Raw genomic sequence first — 10,901 nt, 5'->3', positions numbered from 1 at the left:
AGTTCGTTTCTGCCCCTGTATCTCCCAGAGTGTTATGTTTCAAGACTTGCGCTCCACTCTACAGCGATCTCCAGCTGCCACTCTTCTCTACATCCACAAATGTAACAGTAGCCCGAAGTCTTAGTATGCTGTGCCCCAGTTCCACCACCACAATGCCACCTGTGGTACATAGGCGGGGTTCACCAGTGGTCCGCGGTGTAGTGTTATCCACCATAAAGCGCCACAATTAGAATATCTCCCGGCCGCAGCGTGCCCCTGCAGTCTGTTTTCGTTTAGCAGCGTGCCTTCCTCAATTAGGGACCCGCCTCACCACACGTATCCACAATCGGCCTCCACTTGGTCTTGAGGTGGCAGCAGCATTGTACACCCCGGGCCTCTTGACACCCCAGCGCTATGCTTGTCTTCAGCGCCCTCAGCGCGTGACCGCCGTCTCAGACAGGGTTGGGGTCTCTTCCCCTGCCCCTCCCGGTAGTGGGTCTCCTCTACGCCCGGGTGCAGGCAGCCTTCCTCCACCTCTCTCTGGGCAGTTAGTTCGGTACAGACCTTCAAGGGGTCACCCTCTGTTGGGTCCTGTGCACGGCGCTTTACATCAGCAGCGCCAGCTCCTCATTCGCTTCCCGTCCCCGGGGCCGGGCCGGTCTTCCCCAACTATTACTCCTTATGTAGGATCTGCCCGCCAGGCCTCTCCCCCCGACGCCCGCCCAACCTTACGTCGGTTTCTTCTGTCCCCGCAGGCCTCCGGTGAGGGATCCACCAATCTCAGGTCATGTGGGGTTACTGGAGTTGAGCCGGCGCCACCGATCCTGACCAACAGCCTTATTCGCGCCTTTCAATGGCCGGCTCTGGGGCGCCCCCTCTCTCGCCGTTGATGTGCCGCGGATCCGCCTCTGCCTCTGCGAAAATCGGCCGCTTAGTACATCCTCAGCTCGCCCCGTTCACTAATCAGGATAAGCGCCGGGATGCAGGCAGTGTTCCGGTGTCGATCCCCAGCAGTTAACCCGCTGCGTACGGCTGCGCTCCCTCTCGCTCACTGTCAGGCGGCCACTTCCGGTCTGGCACAGCGAAACTGTGGGTCGCGGCTTTCCCCTGCTCTCCAGGCCTCGCCGCAGCTCCGATTCAAACCGTTTGTGGGGATGTCCCGGTTGCCTCCACGGCTCTCCTGCGCCTCGAACAGCCTTACTGCGTCTTGGGTGTACTGGAGGTAGGGTTTTAAGCCAGATTCAGGATAATTTATCAGTATTTTAGGGTTTTCTCGGACGGAGCTAACTCAGCCCACGTCTGGCATGCTCGGCTGTTAGCCACGCCCCCAGCCCAACATTTCAACCCCTAGTATTTTATCCACTTCTATAGTGGTGATATCCCATTTTTCTTTAAAGATTATTGCCGCACCTCCTCCCCTTTTTATGAATTCTAGGAGGGTGAATAACTTTAAAGCTTTGGGGGGCAGGATGTTCCCATATTAACATTAGACTCTGGGGGATCCAAGTCTCCATAACAACAAGCATTTCCAATGCAATCGGATCCAAGTCTCCATAACAACAAGCATTTCCAAAGCAATCGGTCTCGCCTTTGGCACCTTGAATGTAGTTAGCAATACAGCACATGAGCCTGGGTGCTGAAACATCTACTGTTCTTTAACATGGAGGGAAAGTAAGCACCAAACTGCGTGACACGCCAGGTATGGGAACACATGGAGAGAAATATTGTCTTTCAGCTGGAAATGGCATAGTCCAAAGCTCTGTTGGTAATATAAAATCAGGGCCTTCGGTGGTCATATCACTGAAAATACAAGGTTTGAAAAAAATAATATTGTCTACGGTGATCGTGGAAGACAATTTCTATGGACTGGAATCTAGAGAATGCTAAAGTGATTCTGGTATCTTACTGACCTCTGCTGGTCGTTTTCTATCAAGAAAGTTAAATAGAGGCAGTTGCCAGAAAATTTAAAAAAACGAAAGTCCCTCAGCAGAAAGCAATTCTGGTATTTTACTGACCTCTACTGGTCGTTTTCTAACAAGACAGTTAAAGAGAGGGAGTTGAACCAAAAACAAAGTCCCTAAGCAAAAGCATAGAAGCCCTAGTGCTGATCTCTAAAGCCCGCAAAATACATACACATATAAGTATTTACTAAAGTATATACAAAAGATCTCAAATGCTAGACCTAAAAAAGGGATGTACCAACTTCATTAATAAAGAGCCAATACATTCATAGGCAAAAGAAAGGCAAAAGATACAGCGTGAGTATGATGCAAGGAGGCAAACATACACACTAAAGAGAGCCAACTAAAAAATATTAAACATCAAAACATTAAAAATGTACGAATAAAAATAAAAAAAGAACAACAAATAAGAGTGGGAAGAAAATGAGAAAAATGGGAATTAAGAAATGGTGAAAGAAAGTGACAAGAAAATAAAGTGAATGAAGAATTAAATAAAGGACAGAGAGTAAGAAAGAAACAAACAAAGAAACAAACAAAAAAGAAATGTGATGAAGAGAATGAAAGAAAAAAGAAAGAAAGAAGGACAGGAAAAATGATCCAATGTCAAAATTTAAAGTTGCTGGTGAACCTATGATCAAGGAAAATGTTGTTTTGCTACACTTCACAGTGAATCTGTTTCCCATTTTTGTAACAATTTAGTTGTTTGGCTTTCAGCACCCATTACACTTCATTGACTTCAAAGGGAGTCAGCTTTATGTTTGCGATTGCAGAACTAATTAAGCACATTTTCGAATTTTGATAACATGTCGTCGTTATTAAAACATGTTGTGATAGGTCTAAAGAGCAAATAGCTTCATTCGCAACCTGGCTGCTTTCAGCACAATGCTTGGCGTTGTGCTCTGAGCATCCTCATTCCTTGCACAACAATTTTTTGTTAAAACCTTTGCTGTGTAAATGCCTGTGTTCATTGAGAACCAAACCATCTGCTTCATAAATAATAATAAGGCAAGAACCAGTTCTGTGCCCTATTGTGCACAGTAGCAAATCACAGCAGATCACAGTGTCAGTATAAAGAATGCAATGTTCTCGAATTGCGATCTCCGCTCCCCCAAGGGACAGGAGTCACAAATAATGACACAGAAAGCGTCCCATTCTGAAATGGACCTCAGGGAGACCACCAGTTCCTTCTGGGACATATAGGCCCATGTGTATTTGTAGAAAGCCTGAAACCTACATATACAACGTGTAAACTGCCAGAAATTGGCACCTAACAGCTACAGGTAACCATTCCATGATTTGACACCACAAGATCTTTCGCAAAGCAGTTATGTATAACGTTGTGTCCCAAAGGGGAAGAAAGGCCCCGTTGCTGCCCTCTTTTCCTTGAGACTACCAAGGGTTTACAATGTGTGCACTTGGTTTTGCAATGATAGTTGAGAAGGTCATTTCCTAGTGGTGCTTTGCACTCAACTGCCTTTATGAGTGCAAAGTACCTACATGCATCAGGCCCAAAGTGTGGAATAAACCTGGGGGCATATTAGCAAGCTGAAGTATCGCCGCTTTTTCGGCAAATTGTGCAGAGAAAGCGGCAATACTTCCAGCACCCTATTAACAAGGGCATGCTAACGCCTGCCTCAAGCCCACTTTGCATGTCAGCGAGAAACATCGCTAATGACACGCAAAGTGGGCGTTCCCACGTCCAACCACATGTAAAATGTGGTTGGAGGTGGGAACACCCTATTACCAATGCAGGCGTTGGGAGAAGAAGACCTGCGATAAACTCGTTTATCGCCGTTCTCCCAACGCCTGCTCTGACCAGGTGTTAAGGCATTGATAACATGGAGGTGTGGATCAAACACTGAATCCACCACCCCATATTATCAAGGCACACATTAGCGCGTGAAAACGTTTGTTTTCATGCGCTAATGTTCCATATCGCCGACTAGCGATGGATTTAATTTCGCCTACGTGTTGCGCATTGATAATTGCGCGCTAACACGGCGAAAAAATCCGGCGATTGCCGGAAATATGGAAATGTGCGATGTGCGTTATATAACGCACATCTAGATAATATGATGTGCGTTAAATAACGCACATCTAGATAATATGCTGTGCGTTATATAACGCACATCTAGATAATATGCCCCCTGATGTCTTAACCACTATACACTGACATATGCCCACACTCGACACACTAAAGGATGCATCAATGAAGGGATGAAATAGTGTGTGGAAGCCATAAATATCATCTAGTAGGTCAAAAACACTTTACGAATTAAAGTATACTCACAATACGGGCTCAACACATTTATATAGTGTCCGCTAAAAACTGAATTGTGCCAGTTTGGATGTTTTAAATATCTATATTGTATTACCCAGCTCAAAAGCGTTCAAACTGACATAACAATGAAGACTTGGCCTGGAATGATTTGACCATATGACACGCAGGTCACACAAACCTCTGCAGCAGGCACTCAACACACTGAGCATTTCTAACATTTTACAATGTGACAATAGAGCTCAATAGATACTGGTACGTTTATGGATAGATGTTTTCAGTAAGCTTCCTTTCAATAGCTGGTGCAGACCTGCTCATTAAAGGCGAGGGGTGTGAGGCGGGTATGTCACCTACACAGATACTTACAAGTGTTACGTATATGTAGATAGCTTCTGAGATACCCCTATGGCCGACTGACAACGCGTCAAGAGTTGGGGAATGAGAGAATGGACTGGCCAAGGACCAAAATAACACAATTTAACATGCATTTGTAAAGCGACAAAAAGGCTTCTTGGAGATGAACATTTGTTTATTGCTACTCAGCTACGTGGTTCTCATTTGATGAACCTCTTATCCTTTGACCTTGGAGTCAAACACAGATTCCGTTACTAGTTGCATTAGTGCACTGAGGCATAGACGCGTCACCGGGTTAAATGAGTGAGTAAAGACCACGCCGCGACTGAAACCGCACCCCACGGCCAGAACGTTCCAGAGCCACCCACGCAGCACACGTCTGGTTGTCCTCGGGCATGCTGCCAATTACAGACCCAGAGAACTAAAAAAAAAAAGAGACAGAATCCGTCATAGACAAAACCTTCGAGAAGAGTTGGGTCAGGATCTCAGGAAATAGTAATAAAAGCAGATTTTGCCCTCCACAGTACCCACTGCAACTGCACAACAAGCATGACGCCGCATATCTTCTGACGAGGAGATCCGAGAAAGGAATCGCGCTTCGCGCCTTTTAAGCTCCAGTGATAGAGCAACGTGCTTTAACAAGCAGACCGATTGTCAGGATCAACTTTTTCAGCACGCGACAATCAAAGTGCCTAGTCATTCAGTACTGTGTGTAATGTACAGGATTTTAACACCGAAAACGGGGCGTAGCCTGTTGTCTGTATGGGGATGTACTGCTTTTAAGTGCTGTGTGCAGGATATGGTCTGTAAGCAAAATGCACAGGACTCTCTTTTGTAGCACAAACTCTCCGCTACATGGATACTAGGCCTGTACTTCCATAGCGTTTCAAAAGCATCTAAGGGCAAGGATATTTCTTGACGTAACGGTTCATTATATTGCCAAGAGCGCTGCATTTCAGCACCATGAACAGCGCTCTGCCTTTAAGGGCCATCGAGGCAGGAATTGCTTTCTGAAAAGTGTACAGGACCAACATTTCATCATCACGCCACACGCAGAGTAAAGGATATTACCTCCTCGTTAGTCTTCCTCGCCACATGACTTACATAGTGAGCTTCAGCTCCACACCAGAACCCTCCAAAGCAAAAGTTAACCTCCCATGCCTCCCATCCCTTCCCAAGATGGCCGACCCATTACCACCTGACCTCTATAAGAGGCGGGCCGGCCCAACCATCAGCCTGTTTTTTTTGTTCTGCGCGTCATTACTCTCCGGATGCGTCTTCAGGTAAGTTTTCCTGCTGTTGCAGGAACATGGGTCCTTGGTGGTGGTCCTGCGCTAGCGGACTCTGGGGTTTTTTGGACCTCTCCCCTTCCTTCCCCCGGCCTCTTTTTGGGCTGGTTAGGCTCTGCCTTAGCGAGCCAAGGGTCAATAGGGGGGGCGGGCGGTGTGGTCTGGGACTCTGTTGTTCTGCTCCCATTTGCCCCGCGCCTCGCACTGTCTCTGTTATGGCTTTGTCTTAACTCCGCTGTGCTGTGGCTCATGTGCCTGGTTAGCTCAGTTGAGCTTCGGGTTTTTGTACTGGGGGCCCGGGGTTCATGTCCCTGTTCTGGTGGCTTGGTTGGGGTATGTCTGCTGCATACTCTTTATTTTTCCGAGCGCTGTCTGCCCCTCTGCTGCGCGTGGTGTCCCGGCGTGTGTTTCAGTCCTTGCTTTTTTGGCCCCCCGGTACTACTTCTTGTAAGCAAGGCGTAAGAGCTGTGCTGCTTCTCTTGTCCTCGCCGCGAGTAGACGCGTATTGGCTTGCTACCTGTCTGACCCTGTACGCGTGGCCTGCCGCGCTCTGGCTTCTTGTATATGGGGCATTGATTTTGTCGGGTCCGCTTTACTGCAGGCACCCCACAAGTCTGTTGTATAGCGGTATCCCGCTCTCAGAAGCTTATGGCTTCGGATCCATACAAGCCTTCAAGCATGGTTTTAATTGGGTCAGAGGCTTTCAAGGAATGACCGGCGGTCTGACCAGCGTGCCGCGGCTGCGCCCCCATTACATTTGCGGGCCCCTGGTACACTCACCGTTTCTGTGTGCGCTTGCGGGGCTGTTCCCTGTACTTGCCGTTTGCCTTTCCGGTGCGGCTCTTCTTCCCGTGTATTTCCCGCGCTGGGCGGTCCGGGCTTCTAGGGGGCGGGTGCCGCTTGTCCTCGCCTTTTCTGGCTCTGCCTCCGAGGGGGCGTGGCCACCTTCGTGGCTGTGTGTACTCCCTCTCGCTTCGTTGTGCACTGTCTTTGCTTTGTGCCTCGGGGATCGGTGTGAGCCGTGGCATCCCTCTTTGATGGCCTTCACTGTTCAGCGGCTGTCCTTGCTGGCTGGGGAATTTTGGGCTCGCCACTTCGTTCTCTGAGTCCCGCTGGGTTTGCGCTCTGCTGTCACTTTTTGTGGGCTCCGTTTGCTGCTTGTGACACTTCTCCTGGGGTCCTGGTTGGGTGGCCGCCTCGCTTCTTCCTGTGGCCTGCTTCGTGTCGCGTTGTGTATGGCCTTGTGTGTTTTTTTGCTCTGGTGTCACGTGTGCTGGTTATTCGCCTCCTGCTTGTGCTCCGCTTTGTGGGTGCTCTGTCTTGGTGGGTCCTCTGCTTCCTCCTTTTGGTTGCTTGGTTCCCTGGTTTGGCGCTGTGTCCTGGCGGTTGTGGTGGCTGCTCTTCCTCATGTTGGTTGTTTTGCCGCTCCTGCTGTCTCACTGTTCGTGGCACGACATTGGGCTTTTCCGGTGTTCGTTCTCTCTTCTTTTTCTGCCTGCTAGGGCTCCTTTGGGGGGTGCTTCTCGCATTCCGTTGGGGCTGTGTGCTGGTGGCTCAGTGGTTTTCTGCTTCCACTGTGGGGGCCTGTGTTTCGGCCTCGTGGTCACGGGCTCTGCTCCTGGCGGGTTCTCTCTGCCTTTCTTCCTTCTGGGGTCGATGTTGTGTGTCCCTTGGATTTGGTTGCACTGTTCGTCTGTTTTTCAGCGCTTTGCTGGTGCTCTGGCCGGGTTTCGGGTCCCGCTTGTGCTGTGACCATTTCCCCCGGTGTTTGTTTTCGGACGGTGATTTCACCTGCTCCTTTGCCTGGCTCCCCTTATGCCCTCTTCCTCATGTGTGGTTCGCATTCTGGGCGGGTGCTCTTGGGGCGTGTTTGCTTCGGCTGCCTCCTGTGGGCTCTGGGGTTGCCAGTTTGCCAGTGGTTGACGCGCATATTCGTTGTGCGTTCCGTGTTTCCTCAGTACTCGCTTCAGCGGCACATTTCCTGATATTGGAACTATACTGTGTGGATTTGCATGGTCCCTGCGCTGGGATGACACGCATATTCGTGTGGCGTTCCATGTTTAGCGTCTCCCATTGGGTTGCTCTCTCTGCCTTTTCGCAGGGTTCCTTGGTTTGGCTTGGGTCCATGGTGCTTTGGCTCAGTGGTTTGTCTCGTGCCTTGAGTGGTGCCCGCCAGTCTCAGGCCGGGGTTCTGTCCCTGCCGTTGTTCTAAGTGTGTCCTTGTGTGGTGCATTTATGGATTGCTTGTTATTCGGCGCCTGTGGCGTTGGGTTGTGGGGCCTCTGCTTCGTGTTTTGCTGTATTGCCTTCCGGGCTTTGGGCCTGTGGTCCTTTTGTCCTGTGGACTCCTGTCCCCGCTGTTTTTGTGTGGGGTCGGTCCTGGTTGGTTCCTTGTTGTCCGTCCTCCGGAGTTTTCCGGGGGCTGTGGGCTACGGCTTGTCTATGGGGGGCTTCCTGCTATTGGGGTCTGTCCGTCGGTCTCTGGGCTGCGTCAGTGTTTTCTTGCTGGCTGTTTCTTCTCCTGAGGGCTCTCCTGGTCTTGTCGGGACTCGGCGGGCGGCTCTTACTCCCTTTTTTTCCTGTCGGCTTTTTGCGGTCACCGTGCTTCTACTTGCCCCCTGGGGGTCGGGTCTTTGTTGCGATCCTTCTCTTCCGGGCCTACGTTGCCCTTGGGGCTATGGCCCTTTGGTGGCTCTGCTTCCTTTGGGTGGTGCCTGCCTGGTCGGGCATGGAATTTATCGCCTGCCTCTGGTGGGGGGTGCGTTCTTCCTTTTTTTTTTTTTTTTTTTTGTTGCGGGGTCGCTTTTGGCGGTTTCGCTGATCCTTTCTCTCCGGGTCCTGTTCGTGGGTTTTCCGGTTGGGGTTGTCTGCCTTGGTGGGTCCTTCCTCTGGTTGTGGTTTGGGTCTTGTGGACTGGCGGTGTATTCTCGCCCCTGTCTGTCCTTTGTGGATCCTCCCCTTCCTGTTGGTCTCGGTGCCTCTGGCCCTTCCTTGGTTCTTTTCCCCCCGTCTCTTCCTGCTCTGTCTCCTGGGTGAGCTGGGTTCCTCCTACCCGTATGTTGGTGGTGCCTTCCTCTGGCCATGCTTGGGTTCCCGGTCTGTGCTGGGTCGGGGGTTTCCCTGTGGTCGTTTTTCCAGTCTGGCTTCTATTTTGCCGTTCCTTGGCTTCTCTGGGGTTTTCCCCTGCCTTGCTGGGGCTTGTTGGTCCCTGTGGTGAGTTTGTCCCTTGCCTCGTGCTCCGGGGTGTGTGCGGGGTTCCCCCTTTTTGTCTTTGGTGCATTGGTTCTGTCCTTGCCTGAGTCATTTTTGGCTGCGGCCTTTTCTGGCCCTGGGTGCTCATGTTCTCGTCGCCTCTCCTTCGGTGGTTTGTGGGTCGGGCCTCTTTTGTGCCTGGTTCGGGAGTCTCCTGGGTCCGTCTGGCCCTGTCTGCTTCCTTTGGATCTCCGGTTTTTTTGGCTCTTCGGCCTTCTCGTTTGGGCTCCCGGCTTTGCGCTTTCTGGGGTCCCTTTGCCTGCTGGCTGTTTTTGTTTCCGGCGGTGCTGTGGGATTTCCTGGCGGGGCCCTGCGCTTCCGGTGTGGGTGTGTCCTCGTTTCTTTCCCCTGGTTTTGGGGTCCTGGGTCCTGTTGGCTCTGGTGGCTCCCTGGGTATTTTGTCTTGGCTCGGGCTCGTCTTCGCCCTGCCCTTCTGTTCTTCACGCCTTTGGTGTGTTGCTGCCGCTCTCCTATGCATGTCGGTTCTTCTTTGTCTCGCTGGGCTGGTCCTGGTTGTGGGCTGGCTATCTGTTTGCCCGCCTGGGTGCTCTCTTCGGCGGCTCGCTCCCTTCTTGTGTTTCTTCCTGGGCCGGTTGCTTGATCCCTGTGCATGGTGTTCCCGTACCTGGCCGACTGGCTTCTTTCTGCCTCTTCTTCTCCCTTCTGGCCGTGGGCGGGCCTGTGGGTTTTCAGTTTTTTTCACCTTTACCTGGTTGGTTCTCCTCCGGGTCCCCTCGGTGTTGTTTCCGGTTCCTTTCCTGGGTGCCTGCCTGGGTTCTCTCCTTGGAGTCGCGGTCCCTTCCGGGGGTCCTTTGTTTGTCGGGGGTTTGTCCCCCTTCTGTCTCCTTTCGGCTCCCTTTTTCCATTCTTCCGGCTCTTGCCTGTCTGTTGGATGGCTCTGGTGCCGCTTCCCTGTTTTTCTGGTCACCCTTGCGGTGTTGCTGTGTTGGGCGGCCTGGTTGTCTCTTTCCGCTGGTGATTTTTTATTGTTAGGTCGCTGTGGTGGGGATGTCCTCTGTTCGTTCGGTTCCTCTCTTTGGCCTTTTGCTCCCCTCTCTCTTTGTGCTGCCTGTTGGGCTGCCCTGGTGTGTTGGTCGGGCCTGCTCGTTTCTGTTCTGGCCCTGGTTGCTGTTGCTTTTTTTGGTTCCGTGCGGTCCAGTCCCGTGCCTTTCTCTGCCTTCTTTCGGTTGGGGCGGTTTTCCTGGCGACTCTTGGTGTCTCTGGGGTCCGGTTTTGTTTTTCGGCCTTCCTGGTGTCTTTGGTCCCGGGTTGGTTCTCCTGCTCGTGGTTGCCTCTCTCCTGGGTGGTCCTTCCACTCGTACTGGTCTGTTGGGTTTGCCCGCTTTCGTGGTCATCCCCTTCTGGTCTGTTGATTCTTGTGTGTTCCATGAAGCCGCTTGGCTTTGGTATGTGCTCACTATGTAAGTCATGTGGCGAGGAAGACTAACGAGGAGGTAATGCCCCGGTTACTTACCGGTAATCTTCATTACTCCGAGTATAGTCTTCCTCGCCACATGAGTTCCCATCCCTCCCTCCCTGTCTGGCTATCGGCTTCATGTTTGTGCTTGGTGGTTTCAGGCTGATGGTTGGGCCGGCCCGCCTCTTATAGAGGTCAGGTGGTAATGGGTCGGCCATCTTGGGAAGGGATGGGAGGCATGGGAGGTTAACTTTTGCTTTGGAGGGTTCTGGTGTGGAGCTGAAGCTCACTATGTAAGTCATGTGGCGAGGAAGACTATACTCGGAGTAATGAAGATTACCGGTAAGTAACCGGGGCATTGCACCTTGACT

General features: G+C 51.3%; 1 non-coding gene across 1 annotated transcript; it reads left to right on the top strand.

The window, feature by feature from the left end:
• The first annotated feature begins 7,818 nt into the window (after positions 1-7,818).
• On the top strand, positions 7,819-7,925 carry LOC147711364 (U6 spliceosomal RNA). Its single transcript, XR_015296262.1, has one exon. It is a non-coding gene; the product is annotated as a U6 spliceosomal RNA (small nuclear RNA).
• Positions 7,926-10,901: the final 2,976 nt, after the last annotated feature.

This window comes from Lissotriton vulgaris, chromosome 5 (genome assembly GCF_964263255.1).
Source record: "Lissotriton vulgaris chromosome 5, aLisVul1.2, whole genome shotgun sequence".
In the NCBI taxonomy this organism is placed as follows: Eukaryota; Metazoa; Chordata; class Amphibia; order Caudata; family Salamandridae; genus Lissotriton; species Lissotriton vulgaris.
Note: the sequence above shows the minus strand (reverse complement) of the source record. Positions and strands in the feature narration are given on the sequence as shown.